Source organism: Berghia stephanieae, chromosome 14 (genome assembly GCF_034508935.2).
Source record: "Berghia stephanieae isolate SIO BIC M18660-M18661 chromosome 14, UCSD_Bste_1.3, whole genome shotgun sequence".
NCBI lineage: Eukaryota > Metazoa > Mollusca > Gastropoda > Nudibranchia > Aeolidiidae > Berghia > Berghia stephanieae.
The window spans coordinates 9,687,498-9,707,497 of record NC_088373.1 but is presented as its reverse complement, the minus strand read 5'-3'; the positions used below and the strand labels follow the sequence as shown (position 1 = coordinate 9,707,497).

Sequence of the window (20,000 nt, the reverse complement as noted above, 5' to 3'; positions counted from 1 at the left end):
TGAGTTTAGGACGGATCAGACGTTGGGAGGTTAAATGGAGGACTGGGGGAGGGGAGGTGGGGGGGGGGGGGGGGGGGGGGGGGGGGGGGGGGGGGGGCGTTGAGATGGGTAATGGAGTGACATCTGAGATAATAAACACATGGGATCATGGGGATCGATGGGTAACGAGGCGATGCCTTCACTCTGTGACGTGTAGTAGGAATGCCCTGATTGGGCGTCATGACACATCCGACAACATTGATGGCTGGGATATGAATGGGGACTTTATGGGCTTGATGAGATAGAAAGATATGCACATATATGGATGGACGGATGGATGGATAGATATATGGATGGATGGATGGATGGATGGATAGATGGATGTATGGATGGATGGATAGATATATGGATAGATGGATGGATGGATGGATGGATAGATATATGTATGTATGGATGGATGGATAGATATATGGATAGATGGATGGACGGATGAATGGATGTATGGATGGATGGATATATAGATAGATAGATGGGATAAAGAAAGAGAGATGGACAGAGAGAAAGAGGAATGAAAGAAAGAAAGAAAAAGAGAGAGAGACCGAGAGAGAGAGAGTGAGAGAAAGAGAGAGAGCGAGAGAGAAAGAAAGAAAAAGAGAGTGACAGAGAGAAGAGAAAGAGATAGAAAGAAAGACAGAGAGAGAGAGAGAGATAGAGAGAGAGAGAGAGAGAGAGAGAGAGAGAGAGAGAGAGAGAGAGAGAGAGAGAGAGAAAGGAACCCTAATTAATACCCAAAATTAAATTTGCGTCAATTTTTCCTTTCATCTTGAACAGGCGGAAATTGCTAAATGTCAACCGTAAAATTAAAATCGATATAAGGGCTAAACGAATCAAAGAATTCGAAAAACAACCGTTTAAAAAAAAAAATCTTCTTTGTATTCAAATCTAATATTTTTTAATCACGGGGAAATGGGAGAGGTGCGGTAGACAGTGGTAGAAAGTTGTTTACATGTGAATCAAAGAAGATGCGTAATAGAATTTATAGATGCTGAGCGTGTGGTTGAGAAACTCACAACATTGTCATCCGGAAATATAACAACATTCTGTGTCACCTTGAAAGTTTATAAGCAGTTTAGTGAAAATTACTCGTAAATATGGATGGCAAAAAAAAAAAAAAATCATAACAAAGACCTGAGTGACGTCAGGTCTGTTTTATTTATAGAGGAAAAGAAAGAAAGAAATTAAATGTTGATAGAAAATACTTTTTTTTAAAAAATCAGTTAACTGCCGTACACTGGAAAAACGCGTAATTAAAAATTTGGCCAGAAAACTCGTCCTTCAAATATCTATCAATTTAAATGTCACTCATCTTGGCAAAAAAAAAACCCTCTCAAACCTGGGATTTGAAGACAGACTTCCCGAAGTCTCAGGTTTGAGACGTTTTTTGCTAATGCCAGTGTAATTAAAATCGATCAAATATGTAAAAGACAAATTTTCTGTCCAAATTTTGAAATACTACATTTTTTTCCCCAGAGTATGGCAGTAAAGTGGTTTCAAAACCGATAATTTAATTGTAAAATCGATATTTAGACATGTGCCATTTCGAATCGATTCTGTATCAATTAAGGTACGACGAGGTAATGATGAGTCCAGGGTGAAACTCAAAGTAAACAGGAAATAGTATCCCATTTAAATATTCATCAAACTAAATACGTTTTGTGTAAAAATTAGATATTGATGTTATTCGTTTAGGTAAAATACTCACAACATCCGCCAGCCGCATATAACGCACCAACACACAAACCTATGTGTAACCTTAAACGTTAATCGTCTGATTGATAAAAGTCCTTCAGATCCATTTGGCCCACGGAGCCGGAGTTTATCCCTGTTTCCATAGCTTGAAACGGACAATAGCAATTGATTGCTATCCTTTGGATAGGACGCTAGTCAATCGCAAAGTCGTTTCCGCCAAATATAAAAATTTGCTGATTGGGTCGATCGTCATAATACAGTAGTAGTGTGAGCCCCATTAGAAACTGTTGCTAAATCTAACAGACTCAACCACTCATTCTCTGCTGGGTGGAGGACACCTTGGAGGGTGGGGGGGGGGGGGCGAAGGGGGGGGGGCGAAGGGGGGGGGGCAGAAATAAATCTCGACTGCACCCGGGATCGATCTCGCTCTCTTTACGTGTGAATCGAGTGTTCTACCAACTGAGCTATCGGGACCCCCCCCCCCCGCCCAATCTAGTGATAACAAATAATTAAGATGCCTGTCTTAAAACAATAATAACGACGAGCTGAGTCAATGTTCTTCCTTCTATTGATAGTTCGAAGATGACGTCATTCAGGTCTTTGTTATTGTTTTTGCCATCCGCGTTTATGAGTAATGCTCACTGAACTGTATTAACCCGACTATAAACGTTCATGGATACACACAGTTTTGTGTGTTGGCCAGTTATACTTCCGGATGGCAATGTTATGAGCTTCTGAGCCAAGCGCATACTATCTATACTTTTAAAGATTATTAAACATTCCGGGGGTTCGAATAGACAGTGTCGGTAAAAGTAACCGTTTCGCACGAAAGGACTGTTTACCGAAATGGGTTGTTTTGATGTTTGGGACATTTACAGTATTGGTGTGCCTAAAATCTTATTTCTTTCTTTCTCTAAAAGTTACTAAATTTTCTAGACATTTTGGGGACAATTGTTAAGAAATTTTGAAAGAAACAAGTGATTCCTCGGTTAAACTATTGAATACAACTCACGATTTGATTTCTTCTTCGGCCAAAGTGGCGATGGGTTGGCCATACCGTGCGGAAAGAGCCCTGTAATATAACCAAGCAGGCTCTCGAATTGAACCCACAGGGCAAGAGGATACCGGGTCGTCCAGAACAGACTTGGAGGAGAAGCCTTCACCAAGATAGGTGTGTCTCCAATCTTACCTGGAGTGAGGCAAAGGTCTGTGCCAAGGACAGAAGAAGATGGAGGCGTGCTGTTGAGCCCTGTGCTCCGCCAGGAGCCAAGAGGTATAAGTCAAACAAGTCACAGTCAAAGACTTGTCATTTGACATAATTGTTTGCTCTGTGTCAGGCTATAGATAGAACGAAGATGACGTTACTCCGGTCTTTTATATTGGTTTTTGCCATCCGCGTTTATGAGTAATTCTCACTAAACTGCATTATCCAGACTATAAACGTTCATAGTTATACGCAATTTTGTGTGTTGGTCCGTTATACTTCCGGATGGCTATGTTGTGAGCTTCAAAGCCAAGCGCATACTCCCTATAAGTTAACGATGGCTGCGATCAGGCCATGTGTTTACGAAGGCTATGTTCCAATAGGCTTCAGCAGTCATGACGTCACTTCCCTCGTAATGACGCATAGTAACCTAGTAACTGGCTCTAAACTATCGGAATAATGGTGGACGCCCTTATGAAATACTTCTCCGACGAGCATAGAAGTCGTGTATCCAGATGAGAAAAACATTATAAATCTGATCATGTTTTTACCTTTATACATTCTGATCATATAACATATGAAAAGTTCTAGCCAGCATGAATAATAAAAAAGGACTGATTTTCTTTGTTTAGAAACACGCTGCTCGCTGTTGCTGTCTGGGCGGACGTGACATCAGACAACTGAATTCTATTGTTTGGTCAGTATCAGGCTGTGAGTTCACGATGAATGCCTGCGATCAAGCCATGAGATTACGAGGGCTCCGTTCCAACTCACCACGATTTGTAATTTCCATTTACCGTAATGGGGTAGATATTATATGAGTTGGTATTAATTTATTTCACGCCAAGGGGTTTTGTTTTTCGGCGACGTGATTGTCTGGCCTGTTCATTGTGATATGGTCTGTTAGCTATAAATGGAATCTTATTGATTAATACCGTGAGAGAGAGAGAGAGAGAGAGAGAGAGAGAGAGAGTAAATGAGAGAGATTGGGAGAGAGCGAGAGAGATGAATATATATATAAAATATATTATTTATATATATATATATATATATATATATATATATATATATATTCATACATATATAGATAGTATGCAGATGACGTCACTCAGGCCTTTGTTATTGTTTTTGCCATCCGCGTGTTTGAGTTGTTCTCACTAAACTGTATTAACCAGACTATAAAAGTTCATGGTTACACAGAGTTTGTGTGTTGGTCCGTTATACTTCCGGATGGCAATGTTGTGAACTCCTTGGCCAAGCGCATTCTATCTATACATATAAACGGTATTAACCAGACTATAATCGTTTAAGGCTACACATAATTTTGTGTGTTGGTCCGTTTTATCCGGCTGCGAATGTTGTGAGATTTTTGGCTAAGTGCAAAACTTCAACTTCATGACTGTCGCTATCGTTAACATAGTATAGTCTGACACTGGAACCCTCTAGGACTGGCAGTTTGACGTCATTTTTAGTTTTTTTGCACCGCCTAGTGAGTTGTCGTTAGTAGAGCTCATGGAAACAAGTTATTTCATTGGCTGAACTATTGAATACAACTCACGATATGTTTTCCTTTGTGGCAAAAGACTGGCATTTTGACGTCATTTTTTGGTCAGTGTCAGGCTATAGATAGTTCGAAGATGACGACACTCAGGTCTTTGTTATTGTTTTTTTGCCATCCGCGTTTATGAGTAATGCTCACTGAACTGTATTAACCCGACTATAAACGTCCATGGCTACACACAGTTTTGTGTGTTTGTCCGTTATACTTCCGGATGGCAATGTTATGAGCTTCTGAGCCAAGCGCATACTATCTATAAGTTAACGATGGCTACGGTTTCGGTGTCAAGTTATAATTTTACGATGGCTACGGGTTGATACAATTTATTGAGAATTACTCATAAAGGCGGACGGCAAAAAAAACAATAACAAAGGCCACAATGGCGTCAACTTCATTCTATCTATACGTTAACCATGGCTACGGTTATATCCGGCTGGCGAATGTTGTGAGCTTTTTGGCTAAGCGCATAACTTCAACAGCCTGATACTAGGACTTCTCCTTTGACGTCATACAGATTAGTGGACCGTCTGGTGAGCTGTCTGGATAATAATTGGATAAGGGCCATAATCCAAGCTGTGTGTCTAATAATTACAAGAGCGACAACTACGTCATGTTCAGTTAATTACCGGACTTGGATCTATAAATAGCGTAGGTGATATTCCTGAACTGACTTGATTTCCGAGAACCCTGCTGACTTTGTGAAATGCTTTGAGGACTCGATAAAATGCGCTAAACAAATCTTGTTGTCGTCATCGTCATCATCATCATCATCATCATCATCATCATCATCATCATCATCATCATCACCACCATCATCATCATCATCATCATCATCATCATCATCATCATCATCATCATCATCATCATCATCATCATCATCATCATCATCATCATCATCATCATCATCATCATCGTCATCATCATCATCATCATCATCATCATCATTGGGGCAAGCATTTCCTTTGATAAAAATTCAAGTCTTCTAACAGGTAGAACAATAACTACAACAAGGTTGGGTTAATTTAACATGCTCTAATTTCAAAGAGGCAAAGTTACCCCTGATGACCGTATCTTGTTTTTTTTTGGGGGGTTGTTTTTTGTTTTTTATGCTTTGCGCATAATTGAGTCCTTGGAAAAGGCTCTTTACTCAGATTCTCTCACCGTACTCATGTGTAAAACTAGTAGTACCTGGCCAAAAACAGCGTTGTCTCTGTCTGAAAAATTGTAATATTGCCTAACATCCGTCATGTCTCTTTCTACATGTTACGTGTTGCTGTTGGTCGAAGACACCTTGTAACGGGCTCTGGGAACATTTTGTGGATATTGCACAATATAAAATCTCAATTTATTTTATTAAAATGTGGTGTGGCCAAGAATGAAAATGTGTGTTTTTATTTGTCAGAGTTCAGTCAGTTGTTATCAGTTCTTGTTAACACCAGGGCTGCCAGATGGCCAAGTCCATGGCCGATTTTGGCAAAAATTTAGCCATACAGAGAATCGTGTTTCTATTATTAACTATTATCATTATTATCTTATCAAATTTTTGTTTTCTTTTGAAAATATTTTTTTTTTTATTTGGTCTTTTCGAGTTTCAAGAGGGAAAACGGTGTTTCGCCGTGTTCTATTTTTGGTCACTTTTGAAGTCGAAATTGGCCACCATGAACTTTAGCCATAATCTAGCAGCCCTTGTTTACACATCGAGCAGCAGGTGTTGGTCAAGGAATCACGTGATCACGTGATATGTGGGGATGGCCACGGCTTTTTATTAATAATGGCACACAGGCGGTTATTATCCTGTGTACTAATCAATGGGATTTCCCAGTTTTAATGTGTACAAGGTTGCCTGCGACAAAATCGAAACAAAAGCTTAATAGGGATCCAAAGGCGTGACGTCACTTTCTCGTATCACCACTCACATCAACCAAAAGTGGTTCCAATACGCTTCAACAGTCGTAACTTCCCTCGTAATGACGCAAGGTAACTTAGTAACTGGCTCTAAACTATCGGGAAAATGGCGGACGCCCTTATGAAATATTTCTCCAACGAGCATAAAAGCGTATCCAGATGGGGAAAAAAACATTATAAATCTGATCATGTTTTGACGTTTACACATTCTGATCACTAAGATATTTGAAAAGTTCTAGCCAGCATGAAGAATAAAAAGTACCGATTTTCTTTGTTTAGAACCACGATGGCCGCCGTTGCTGGGCTACGTGACATTAGACTATTGAATCCAACGGCGGCCATCTTGGTTCTGAACAAAGAAAATCATTACTTTTTATTCTTCATGCTGGCTAGAACTAGAACTTTTCACATCTCTTGCGATCAGAATGTGTAAAAGTCAAAATATGATCAAATTTATGTGTTTTTTTCCCCCTCTGGATACGCTTTTATGCTCGCCGGGGAAATATTTCATACGGACGACCGCCATTGTTCCGATAGTTTAGAGCCAGTGTTAATAAATTACCATGCAACATTAGGAAGGAAGTGACGTCATGACTGTTGAAGAATATTGGGAATCCCAAAAACTGACCGACAGCCCTCCCTCCCTCTCTAAGCGTTTTTACCAGTTGCGTCCCTTTGTTGTGTCCACCATAGTGAACACGATATTGAGGACTACTCACACTAAAAAAAAAATAATTTTTAATTCAATAAATGTTCCTGGTTGTAGATAGAACGAAACTGACGTCATTCACCTGTTTATAATTGCTTTTTGCCAGGCTTTTTTATTTGTAGTTCTCACTAAATTCTATCAATCGGACTATAGATAGTTCGAAGTTGACGTCATTCAGGTCTTTGTTATTGATTTTTGCCATCCGTATATTGAGTAATTTTCACAAAACGGTATTAACCTGCCTATAGATAGAATGCGCTTGGCCAAGGAGTTCACAACATTGCCATCCGGAAGTATAACGGACCAACACACAAACTCTGTGTAACCATGAACGTTTATAGTCTGGTTAATACAGTTTAGTGAGAACAACTCACAAACGTGGATGGCAAAAACAATAAAAAAGGCCTGAGTGACGTCATCTGCATACTATCTAAAGTCAGGTTAATACAGTTCAGTGAGCATTACTCATAAACGCGGATGGCAAAAAACAATAACAAAGACACGAGTGACGTCATCTTCGAACCATCTATATCCAGCAATGTTTTGAGGGTTGTTTTTAGCGAAACGCACAGCATCAATAAGTACTTTTGTGTGATATACGTTTTATCCGGCTCTATATATATATAAATATATATATTTATTATATTATATATATATATATATATATATTATATATATATATATATATTATCTTATATATATATATTATATATATATATATATATTGTGTGTGTGTGTGTTATATATATATATATATTGTGTGTGTGTGTATATATTATATATATATATATATATATAATATATTGTGTGTGTGTGTATATATATATATTATGTGGTGTGTGTATATTAATATATATATATATATATATGTTGTGTGTGTGTGTGTGTGTGTGTTTGTGTGGACTGAAGACAGAAAGAAGGAAAGCAAGAAAGAAAACAAAATCAGGTATAAAATTCGTGGGAAAACCCAAGATTAACCAAAACCTAAATGAGGCCGGTTTATCAGCTGTTAAAAATTATTATTATTATTATTTCTGTTCCATGAAGTAAAAATAAATGGTAAAATTTTGATTTTCCCCACAATCGTTAATGTTAATGTTAATGTTAATGTTAATATAATTCCGCGTGATATTGACATGTCCGAGTTTTATCATCGCGTGATCGGCCTTTCCGTGTCCTTATTGATTCGCTAATTCACACATATTATTGTCGTTGTTGTGTTAGGTGTATGGTGTCGAATGAGATTTCATACAGCGCAATATCCACTAAACGTGCTCATAGCGCTTTAAAAGGGACTCCTAGCCAACAGAACAGTTCACGTGTAGGGCGATATTACAATTTTTTTTAGGACAGAGACAACGCTGTTAACGGCCAAGTACTCATTTTACACGGTGAGAAAATGTGACTAAAGGGCCTTCTCCAAGGACTCAACTATGCGCCGAGCGAGGCTCGAACCCAGGACCCTCCGGTCCGAAAGCGAGTGTCATCCTACTGGACCACATAGCGAACATGGTGTTGGTTTGTTTGCCTTTCACGGCTTTGGTTACACTGAAAAAACGTCCGTCTTGGGCCGGTCAGTTTATACATACTTTATAATTTGCGACCCGTCGCCTTGTACGGTGATGTAGTCTTGTGGTATGAGAACTCGCTTTCGGTCGGATCGGAAGGTCGTGGGTTCGAGGCTCGCTCGGCACCTTGTTGAGTCCTTGGAAAATACTATTTACTCACATTCTCTAACCGTATTCACGTGTCATATGACCATATGGTCGCTATGTAGCGTTGTCTCTCGGTCTGAAAAATTGCAATATCGCCTAACAGGCGTCATGTCCCGTTCTACATGTTACGTGTAGCTGTTGGTGAGGAGTCCTTTGTAAAGCGCTCTGAGCACGTTTAGTGGATGTTGCGCTATATAAAAGCTCGTTTATTTTCTATTTTTTTTTCTTTGGAAGGGAATTATTATATCGGTTAGCTTAACTCGCTCAATCCTAGAGATTTTTGCTACTTTTCAAAAATTGGAAAAAATGTATTACTTACTTACTTACTTACTTATCCGAACCAGCGACCACCCGAGCTCTAGTCCTTCGGTCTTGTGCTATGACGTAGAAGTTAGACGTCTTTTGTAGTTGTTCCAGGTGACTATAAAGTGTATTACTGATGCTTGGATGTATTAAAAACGAGCATATACATTAATAGTTTTATTACGATTATAGTCGGTGTTAGGGTTGAGTGAGTTAACAGGCTAACAAACTTACTAAATAAATAGTCAATTTTTTATGAGAGTTCAGGCCACATTTGTATTGGTTGTTTATATAAAATACTCACAACATTCGCCAGCCGGACAAAACGTATCAACATAAAAAATGATGTGTAACATTGAACGTTTTTAATCTGATTGATTGATTTAGTGAGAACAACTCATAAAAATGGCTGGTAAAACCAATAACAAAAAGCTGAATGACGTCAAGTTCGTTCCATCTATAGATAGTTCGAAGCTGACGTCACTCGGGTCTTTGTAATTGTGTTTTGCCATCCGCGTATATGAGTAATTATCACTAAACTGTATTAACCAGACTATAAACGTTCATGGGTACACGCAGTTTTATGTGTTGGTCCGTTATACTTCCGGATGGCAATGCTGTGAGCTTCTTAGCCAAGCGCATACTATCTAACTATCGCTAAGAAGCTCACAACATTGCCATCCGGAATTATAACGGACCAAAAAATAGATCGCTCCCATTTATAGAGAGTGGAAATTTTGTATTCCCAAAGGTGACTAGGATGTTTTGTCATGGTCCGAATACAAACAGGTGTCGGATTGAAATAATATCGAATGGCACGAGACAGGCCGGGGATTTTCCCGCCAATATTACTGTAGGCGGCAGCGGAACTCACGCAGTGACTATAAATAGAATACAGAAGGCGGGAAAAAATAGCACCATCAAAAAACCCCCCAAAAAAACCAACAACAAACAAACGAGGAACATGGAGAAGAATTAAAGAAGCTGATATACAGAGAAGTGGTAAGACCTGGAATGAGATTAAAAAGATAGCTCAGGATAGAGAAGGATGGAAACTGTTTGTCTGTGGCCTATAAATACCTCGACCCAGGGTGAAAAAGGCAATGATGATGATGATGAAACAAACAAGCAAAAAAAAAAAAAAAGCAAAGAAACTACAACAACGGGGCTTATCCCAGATTCCCGACCGTAAAATATTATGTATATTAGTATATCGACTATCAGCGACGTGCAGATATTTGCAGGTCTGATAACGGAAAGCAATTTGGGCTCGATTTAACATTGTTCCCATTGACCAAATTTTACTTTGGTTTGGAAGTATTTCCATTACAACAATGAGCCCATAAAAATTTGGGTCATCAGACCTGCAAAAATATATACACGTCGTAATTGGGGCCTTTTGCAAATACAAGCCATTGAAGATTGAAGACGTGTGTATTGGACAGTAAGCATTTTTTCCTGTGTAAGCACGTGGCGAATATCTCTCATTAGATAGATAGATAGATAGATAGATAGATAGATAGATAGATAGATAGATAGATAGATAGATAGATAGATAGATAGATAGATAGATAGATAGATAGATAGATAGATAGATAGATAGATAGATAGATAGATAGATAGATAGATAGATAGATAGATAGATAGATAGATAGATAGATAGATAGATAGATAGATAGATAGATAGATAGAAAAGCAAATGCGACATTGCGAATTCAAATTCGGCAAGAAGTAAATAGTATTGTTATCAAGTTGTTTTTTGTTTTATTTTGTTTTCAAATAAAACGTGAATAAAAAGATATTCCTGCTTGATATTTTGATTCTTAAACTTCACTTCCTGACCCTGTCACTAACTTTTAAGAGTATTATTATTATTATTATTATTATTATTATTATTATATATTATTATATATATATTATAATAATAATAATAATATAATAATAATAATAATTATTATTATTATTATTATTATTATTATTATTATTATTATTATTATTATTACTATTATTATTATTATTATTATTATCATCATCATCGTCATCATCATCACTATTTACTTTAAATATTACATACAGCCATCCAACTGTCCCTCGCTCTCCTAATCCACCCCCCCCCCCCCCCCCCCCCCCACCCATCCCCCCCCCCCCCCCCCCCCCCCCCCCCCCACACACACACCACATCCATTTGGTTTTCAAAGAGCACCCATCCATTCCCTAAATCACATTAAATCTTTTTCCTCTCACCGCCGGTCCCCGTAATGGGCTGGTATTGAAAGGGAAGACAACTGCTGGAGGAATGGACTTGTGAGGGGGTGATGGAAACACAATATAGGAAATAATGATTTCAAAAAAAAAAAAAAAGGGGGGGGGGGGGAAGGTAAAAATAACATGTCTGACAGACAGACGAGTCTTGGAGAAACGTAAGAGGGTAAAGAAAAACGCCGAAATAATTCATGAGAAGTGTGTATCAGCTTAGGTAATGCAGAAAAAAAAATCCCAAACAAAAACTTGAGCATTCAGATAGAGCGACGTGGACATATAGATAGTTCGATGATGACGTCACTCAAGTCTTTGTTAATGTTTTTTGCCATCCGCGTTTGTGAGTTGTTCTCACTAAACTGTATTAACCACACTATAAAAGTTCATGGTTACACAGAGTTTTGTGTGTTGGTCCGTTGTACTTCCGGATAGCAATGTTTGAGCTTCATAGCCAAGCGCATTCTATCTATATGCAAGTCTGACATCCGTATCGACCTTCTTATGTGCCTAGTAATCGACAATATTTTACGTAATTTTTTGGAGATTTCCATTATTACAAAATTGAACCCATATATCAGACCTGCAAACAAGAGCACGCTGATATAGGGCAATATCCATTAAACGTGCACAAAGCGTTTTACAAGCGGTCCCTAGACAACAGCAACACTAGTAATTCGCTGGTATTGAAAGGGGAGACAACTGAAGGAATGGTGAGTTAGGGGTGGGGGAAGGGGGGGGGGGGGGGGATGGAACCACAAAATGGGACATAATGATTTTTTTTTTTTAATAGGGGAGGTAAAAAATACATAACATGTCGGACAGACGGACGAGTCTTGGAGAAACCTTAGAGGGAACAGAATAACGCTGACATAATTCAAAAGAAGTGTGTATCTAGGCTAGGGGAGGCTAGAGTGAAAGGGGGGGGGGGGGGGGGGGGGGAAACACAAAGGAGGAAATAATGATTTCAAAAATAAATAGGGGAGGTAAAAAAATACATAGCATGTCTGAGAGACGGACGAATTTTGGAGAAAACTTAGAGGAAACAGAATAACGCCGAAATACTTCATAAGAAGTGTGTGTCTAGGCAACGCTGGGCAACGCAGAATTTTTAAAAACCCAACAAAAACTAGAGTATTTATATAGCGCAATATCCTCTAGACGTGCTCAACGCGCTTTACAAGGGTTCCCTAGCCAATCGGCAACATTGGTAATGGGCTGGTATTGTATTGAAATGAAGGGTGTCGGGGGGGGGGGGGGGGGGATGGAGAGGGAGGGAGGGGGGGGGGGGAATGGAATCACAAAATAGGACATAATGATTTGTAAAAATAAGGGAGAAATAGCATGTCTGACGGATAGACGGAGTTTTGTGGAAAACTATAGGGAAAGAAAAAAATGTCGATATAATTATTGTGTGGTATCCAAGGCTGCAACTTGCTGCCCAGGTCATGCAGATAGAGAGAGAGAGAGATAGAGAGAGAGAGAGAGAGAGAGAGAGAGAGAGAGAGAGAGGGAGGGAGGGAGAGAGGGAGGGAGGGAGAGAGAGAGAGAGAGGGAGGGAGGGAGAGAGAGAGAGAGGGAGAGGGAGAGAGAGAGAGAGAGAGAGAGAGAGAGAGAGAGAGAGAGAGAGAGAGAGAGAGAGAGAGAGAGAGAGAGAGAGAGAGAGAGAAAATAAAGCATGTATATGTTGCAAAATCCGCAAAACGTGCTCAAAGCGTAATACAAGGGATCCGTAGCCAACAGCAAACACTAGTAGTGGGCGGTATTGAAAGGGAAGAAGAGGGGGTGGGGGAATATCATGTCTAACGGATGGAAGAGTTTTGTAGACAACAAAGAGAAGGGGAAAAAATTCGAAGAAATTTTTAACAAGTGTATATAAAAGGTACCAGACAAAACAAGAAAGAAACAGTTTGGATCTCCCACGCATTCGTATAAAAGCGGGAACAAGGTCCGGTCCTTTTCTCATTTTGGTCCGTGTGTATGGAACACCATTCCACAGAGCATCCGGGAGTCCAAATCATTGTCTGTGATCAAGAAGTCATTGAAAACATGTCTTTTTTTTGATATCACGTAGATCTTCTTTCTTTGATATTGTTTTGTGTTGATGTAAAGCGCCACGAGCTTCATTGTTGAGGATACCGTGCGTTCTATAAAAGTCTGTTATTATTATTATTACTATTATTATTATTATTATTATTATTATTATTATTATTATTATTATTATTATACTATTATTATTATTATTATTGTTATTATTATTATTATTATTATTATTATTATTATTATTATTATTATTATTATTATTATTATTATTATTATTATTATTATTGAAATTACAATTCTGATTAATACAGTGTGATGAGAATCACTCATAAACATGGATGGCAAAAAAAAAAAAAAAATTTTAAATCAAACGAAAAAAAAAAAATTACAAAGACCTTAGTGACGTCAACTTTCTTCTATCGATTTGGATTTTTTGACAGGGTGGCAGAACAGCCTATTCGATCGATATATGTGATCTGCCATCTCTAAACAGTAATCTACTTGTTTGAACTGGACCGAGTAAAGTGAGTTTAGAAAAAGAAATATGAGCTTTGACATTTTTGTACAATGTATTATGTGCGGCTGTATGGTCAACTGGTATGACACTCGCTTTTGGAAGCTGTTAACGGCAGGTACTCATTTAACACCTGAGTACGGTGAGAGAATGTGGATAAAGAGTCTTTTCCAAGGATTCAACTATAGATAGTTCGATGATGACGTCACTCAGGTCTTTGTTATTGTTTTTTGCCATCCGCGTTTATGAGTAATGCTCACTGAACTGTATTAACCCGACTATAAACGTTCATGGCTACACACAGTTTTGTGTGTTGGTCCGTTATACTTCGGGATGGCAATATTATGAGCTTCTTAGCCAAGCGCATACTATCTATACGCCGAGCAAGGCTCGACCCCAGGACATTCCAATCCGAAAGCGAGTGTAGTGTCATTCCACAAGACCACATAGCCACAAAGTGATAGGTTAAGCCCAGTGGCCAGGGACCCAGACGACGAAAATTCAATTTAAAGGCCAAAGCAATGAGCATTTTTTGAAATTTGTTGAGGAAAGGGAAGGAAAGGGAAGGGAGCGGAGGCGAGGGGAGGGGGTGGTGTGTAAAAGAAATTACATTTATTTATATTTTTCCCCTCTAAAAGTATTTTGGTTGATGTTGCCAAACGATGATTCACATTTATTTTATTAAAGTTCTATTTTTAGTAAGAACGGAGTACATCTCACTCCAGTTGTGGTTTCGGTAGGTTAACAAAAACTTTAACTTCTAATATTAGATTATACTTTTTTTTAATAGCCTTCTCTTTAAATTCATTTCAAATTAGTGAATAATTTTCTTTCTATCTTTTGTCACGTAGCCACTTATTATATAAAACTGATTAATTTAAATCTTCCTCACTCACTTCTCTCAATAGATAGTATGCAGATGACGTCACTCAGGCCTTTGTTATTGTTTTTGCCATCCGCGTTTGTGAGTTGTTCTCACTAAACTGTATTAACCAGACTATAAAAGTTCATGGTTACACAGAGTTTGTGTGTTGGTCCGTTATACTTCCGGATGGCAATGTTGTGAACTCCTTGGCCAAGCGCATTCTATCTATAGACAGAATGCGCTTAGCCAAGGAGTTCACAACATCAATTGGATTCAGTAGTCTGATGTCACGCCGCCTGGCAACGGCGGCCATCTTTGTTCTAAACAAAGAAAATCATTACTTTTTATTTTTCATGCTGGCTAGAACTTTTCATATGCCTTGTGATCAGAATGTGTAAAAGTCAAAACATGATCAAATTTATGTGGTTTTTTCCCTCTGGATACGCTTTTATGATCGCCGGAGAAATATTTCATGCGGCGTCCGCCATTGTTCCGATAGTTTAGAGCCAGTGTTACTAAGTTACCATGCGTCATTTGGAAGGAAGTGACGTTACGACTGTTGAAGAGTATTGAAGGAGGAATTTAAAGAAATACAAAATAACGTTAACCCTCTCCTTACCACCTGCAGCAAAATCGTCACATTTGTTATACGACACAATATACATTTTTCTTATTCATATTAATTTTGTACATCACAATGGTCTTTGTTTAACTAATAAGAACATAAAGTTGTTTCGTAGAGATATTGTTTGAGTTTAAAAGATCAATTTTTTTGCTGGGTAAGCCTGCCATTTTAGGGGAAAATACCGAAAATGATCGGTAAGGAGAGAGTTAAAAAGGCATCCATGTAAATAGATTGACATGCATAGCAACAAGAAGTCACAGAGGAACCGTCAATTAAAGGAGGAATTTTAAAAATATATAAAATATATAACTTTTAATGGAAAAAGAAACTGCAAAATCAAAGAAAAGTAAAAAAAAAAAAGGGGGGGGGGGGGTCTATAGAAAAGTTGAAAATCCAATCCCATACCAAAAAAAAAAACCAAAAACAGGAAAGAGTATGATAAAGAAGAAAAAAAAAAGTACTTTTTTCCTATGGGAAACCACACAATAGCTAAGAAAAAATGGTAAAGAAAACCCCAAAACCAAAATCAATGCAAATAATCAGTCAATCTATAAATAGAACCAAATTCAATTTAACCTTGGGAGGTTTTCATTTTACGTCTCATAAAACATTTACAGACCGATTTCATTTAAGTGTTCGCGTTTACTTGGCCAAGTATTTGTACTGGTGTCAATGTGATTGATGGCTATATTATCAAATCTCCATCTATTCACGCCCTCCCCCCGGCCCACCCCCCTTCCTCCCTTTCCAGTCCTGACCAATATAACAACCCCCCCCCCCCCACCCCTTCCCCAACCTCCAGCCCTCAGTTCTATGCCCTGATAGTTGCCGTCCTTCACCCCAAGAGGTTGACCTAAATCGCGTCCTGATTTGTTTTAGAAATTTCGATTTCTATTCCAAATCAATCAATCAATCACGAGGTAAGGCAAAAAGAACATCAATAATAAAATCGTTGGTGCCAGAAATCATTGTTGATATTTGAAATTGATAGTGACATTTTACCATCATTGGGTTATTAAATTTTTAATGATTAATTGATTGATTCATTCATTCATTCATTCATTCGTTTATTTATTTATTTATTTATTTATTATCTTTTTATTTATTTATTTATTTAATTATTTATTTATTTATTTGTTTATTTATTTATTTATTCATTTATTTATAGATTTAGCTATTTATTTATTTATTTATATCAATTTTGCTAGCGGGAAGTGGGTAGTATCTACGTCTCGATAAGTATCTAACTGGGAAAGGATAGAAAGAGAAATAAAAAAAAAAGAAAGAAAGACAGAAATTAAGATAGAAAAAAAAAAAAAAGAGAGAGAGAGAGAGAGAGAGAGAGAGAGGGGGGGGGGGAGAAAGAGAGAAAAGATATATATATATATATATATATATATATATATATATATATGTATATATATATATATATATATATATATATTATATATGTGTGTGTGTGTGTGTGTATGTATATGTGTATATATATATATATATATATATATATTTATATATATATATATATAATATATATATATATAAATGGAAAGGTAGACAGTGTGAGAGAGGTAAGGAGAGAGAGAAAGTGAGATAGAGAAAAAAGAGATATAGAGAAATAGAGAGAGAGAGAGATATATATATATATATAGAGAGAGAGAGAGGGGGAGAGAGAGAGAGAGAGAGAGAGAGAGAGAGAGAGAGAGAGAGAGACCGAGAAAGAGAGAGAGAAAGAAAGAAATAGAGAGAGAGAGAGAAAGAGAGATAGATAGAGAAGAGAGAGAGAGAGAGAGAGAGAGAGAGAGAGAGAGAGAGAGAGAAGAGCGATAGATAAAGAAAAAGAGAGATTGAGAGGGATCGAAAGAGAGGAGAGAGAGAGAGAGAGAGAGAGAGAGAAGGGAGAGGGGTGGGGGGGGGGGGAGAGAGAACAGATTTGTATTTAAAAAAATAAATAAATAATTTACAACTTACCCAGATCACGGAATCAAACCCAGATACTTCTCCATTGATTCACAAAATGGACTCGATACAAACGATTCAAAATTAGGGAATAATGTTCACCAAGTCCTTCACAAAATGTCCTCAACTCACGTTGGAAAGTTTGGACGATGATGACGATGACGATAATGATGATGATGATAAAAGCTATATATTATTATTATTATGATTTTATTCCAACTGTTTGTGACGAAAGTGTGTGGAAGTGGCGTTGAATAGTTGTCACGATTGTTTTCAATGTAAAATCACGTATGACTTCAATGTGACGAATGCCACAGTTATTGGGTGAGTCAGATAACTAGCTGTTAATTTACAACAAGTATAGGTTTAATTGCGCGTTTGAACGTTTGAGCAAGTGTTTCCTATTCCTATTCCATTTTTCCTGTGTATGATAAATGTTAATATATATATATATAAAATATATATATATATATATATATATATATATATATATATATATATATATATATATAACACATAAGCTTAAATTATAAAGATCGGTCGTATGATAGATTTGTATTTATCTATCTATCTATCTATCTGTCTGTCTGTCTGTCTGTCTGTCTATCTATCTATCTATCTATCTATCTATCTATTTATCTATCTATCTATCTATCTATTTATCTATCTATCTATCTATCTATCTACCTATCTATCTATCTATCTATCTATCTATCTACTTACCTACCTACCTACCTATATATCTATCTATCTATCTATCTATCTATCTACCTACCTACATACCTATATATCTATCTATCTATCTATCTACCTACTTACCTACCTACCTACCTATATATCTATCTATCTAGCTATCTATCTACCTACCTACCTACCTACCTACCTATCTATCTATCTACCTACCTACCTACCTATCTATCTATCTACCTACTTACCTACCTACCTACTTACCTACCTACCTACCTATCTATCTATCTACCTACTTACCTACCTAACCTACCTATCTATCTATCTACCTACCTACCTATCTATCTATCTACTACCTACTACCTACCTATCTATCTACTACCTACCTACCTACCTACTACTATCTACTATTACCTACCTACTTACCCTACCTACCTATCTATTCTATCCATCCTCTACATAATTACTATTTATTTACCTATTCCTACCTATCTGTAGTGTGTTATGTCGGTCTTATTATTATTTATATACCTTTCTCTCTCTTCTCTTGTGTGTGTTGTGTTATATATATCCATCTCTCTCTCTCTCTCTCTCTCTCTCTCTCTCTCTCTCCCATTATCTACTTATTCGTCTAATTATCTCTCTACATATCTCTATCTCTTAATCCACCTATCAACCACATCCATATATCCATTTATCCATCAATTTTTTCTCTTCTGGCTATTTACAAATTTATCTCTATCTTGCTAAACACACAAAACACAAACACATATTTAGACACATAAACACACACACACACACACACACACACACAGAGAGAGAGAGAGAGAGAGAGAGAGAGAGAGAGGAGGGGAGAGATGCACCCCTTTTTTATCTACCAAAAAAAGCAATATGTATTTTTCTTTTAACTGGTATTTTCTTTTCACAGAAAAACGAAAGAAATCTAACCGACTTAGGAAAAAATTTCAGGTAAAAAATTAATAAATTAGTACAATATTTTTATATATACCTATTAACTAACATTAACATTAGTTTCCTCTTTATGTATCTTTATACCTATTCCGTATCAAAAAGCATTTATGAATGTAACACGCCTGTACTGAAAAACCTACACCCGCCATTCTTATCGTCGTGAACGGATAGGTTTGAATTGTATTTATGTTTTTTTTTTAATCTTCTGGTACATTAAATAACCTATTAACAAAATATAATAATAATAACAATATATATTCACATACAATGAAGCAAGAAAAACAAAAACAATTTTTGATTTTTTTAAAAAATCACCCACAATCCAGACCAGACCATAAAGATACTTGACAGTAAAAAAGGGGCACTATCATACAAAAAAAAAAAAAAAGTTCACCCCGTGAGATCCCAAAGTCTAGTTGTGTTGTTGTGTTGTAACAAAAACGTTAGTGCTCAGGGCTTTACTTCCCTTCCCCTCTTGTCGTATGGTGTGTTGTTCCCTGTTGTCACCAGTCTCCGCTTCTCCTTTCCATCTCTCCGTCTCTCTCTATCTATCTCTCTCAATTCCTACTCCTGCTGCCGTTGGTTGCGACCATGGCGACGATTTGTTGATGTGTTGTCGAGTTCTCCGTTGCTATGACATTCGCTGACTGACTCGCCGCAGGTGATTGGTGGAACCGCTGTGACGTCACGCCTCTCGCAATCGTTCGATGTCGTACGTAGTTCGTGGTTCTAGCATGCAGTACTAGTGTTGATGTTTGATAAAGATTAATGGAAAGAATGAAAAAAGCATGCTTGTTTATTAATTTCTGGGGTTTTACAGTGCTTGCGACAGTTTCAGGTCATTTTAGTGCTATTAATAAGGAGAAAAATGGGGGAAGTGTGGGGTTGCTATCGCTGAAGAAAAAAAAAAACATCCAAGAAAATGTAAGACAATGGTGATTTGATTAAATAGGGAAACAA

General features: G+C 37.4%; 1 protein-coding gene across 1 annotated transcript in view; it reads right to left on the bottom strand.

Annotated features, from left to right (window-relative positions):
- Window positions 1-19,655, bottom strand: part of LOC144959619 (high affinity cGMP-specific 3',5'-cyclic phosphodiesterase 9A-like) — a 124,294-nt gene extending 104,639 nt beyond the window's left edge. Inside the window, exons 1-2 of the mRNA XM_078892254.1 lie at window positions 19,435-19,655; window positions 17,394-17,802 (exon numbers count right to left, since the gene is read on the bottom strand). The gene's annotated coding sequence lies outside the window, so the exon portion shown is untranslated. The remainder of the gene's footprint in view (window positions 1-17,393; window positions 17,803-19,434) is intronic.
- Between the last annotated feature and the right edge of the window lie 345 nt (window positions 19,656-20,000).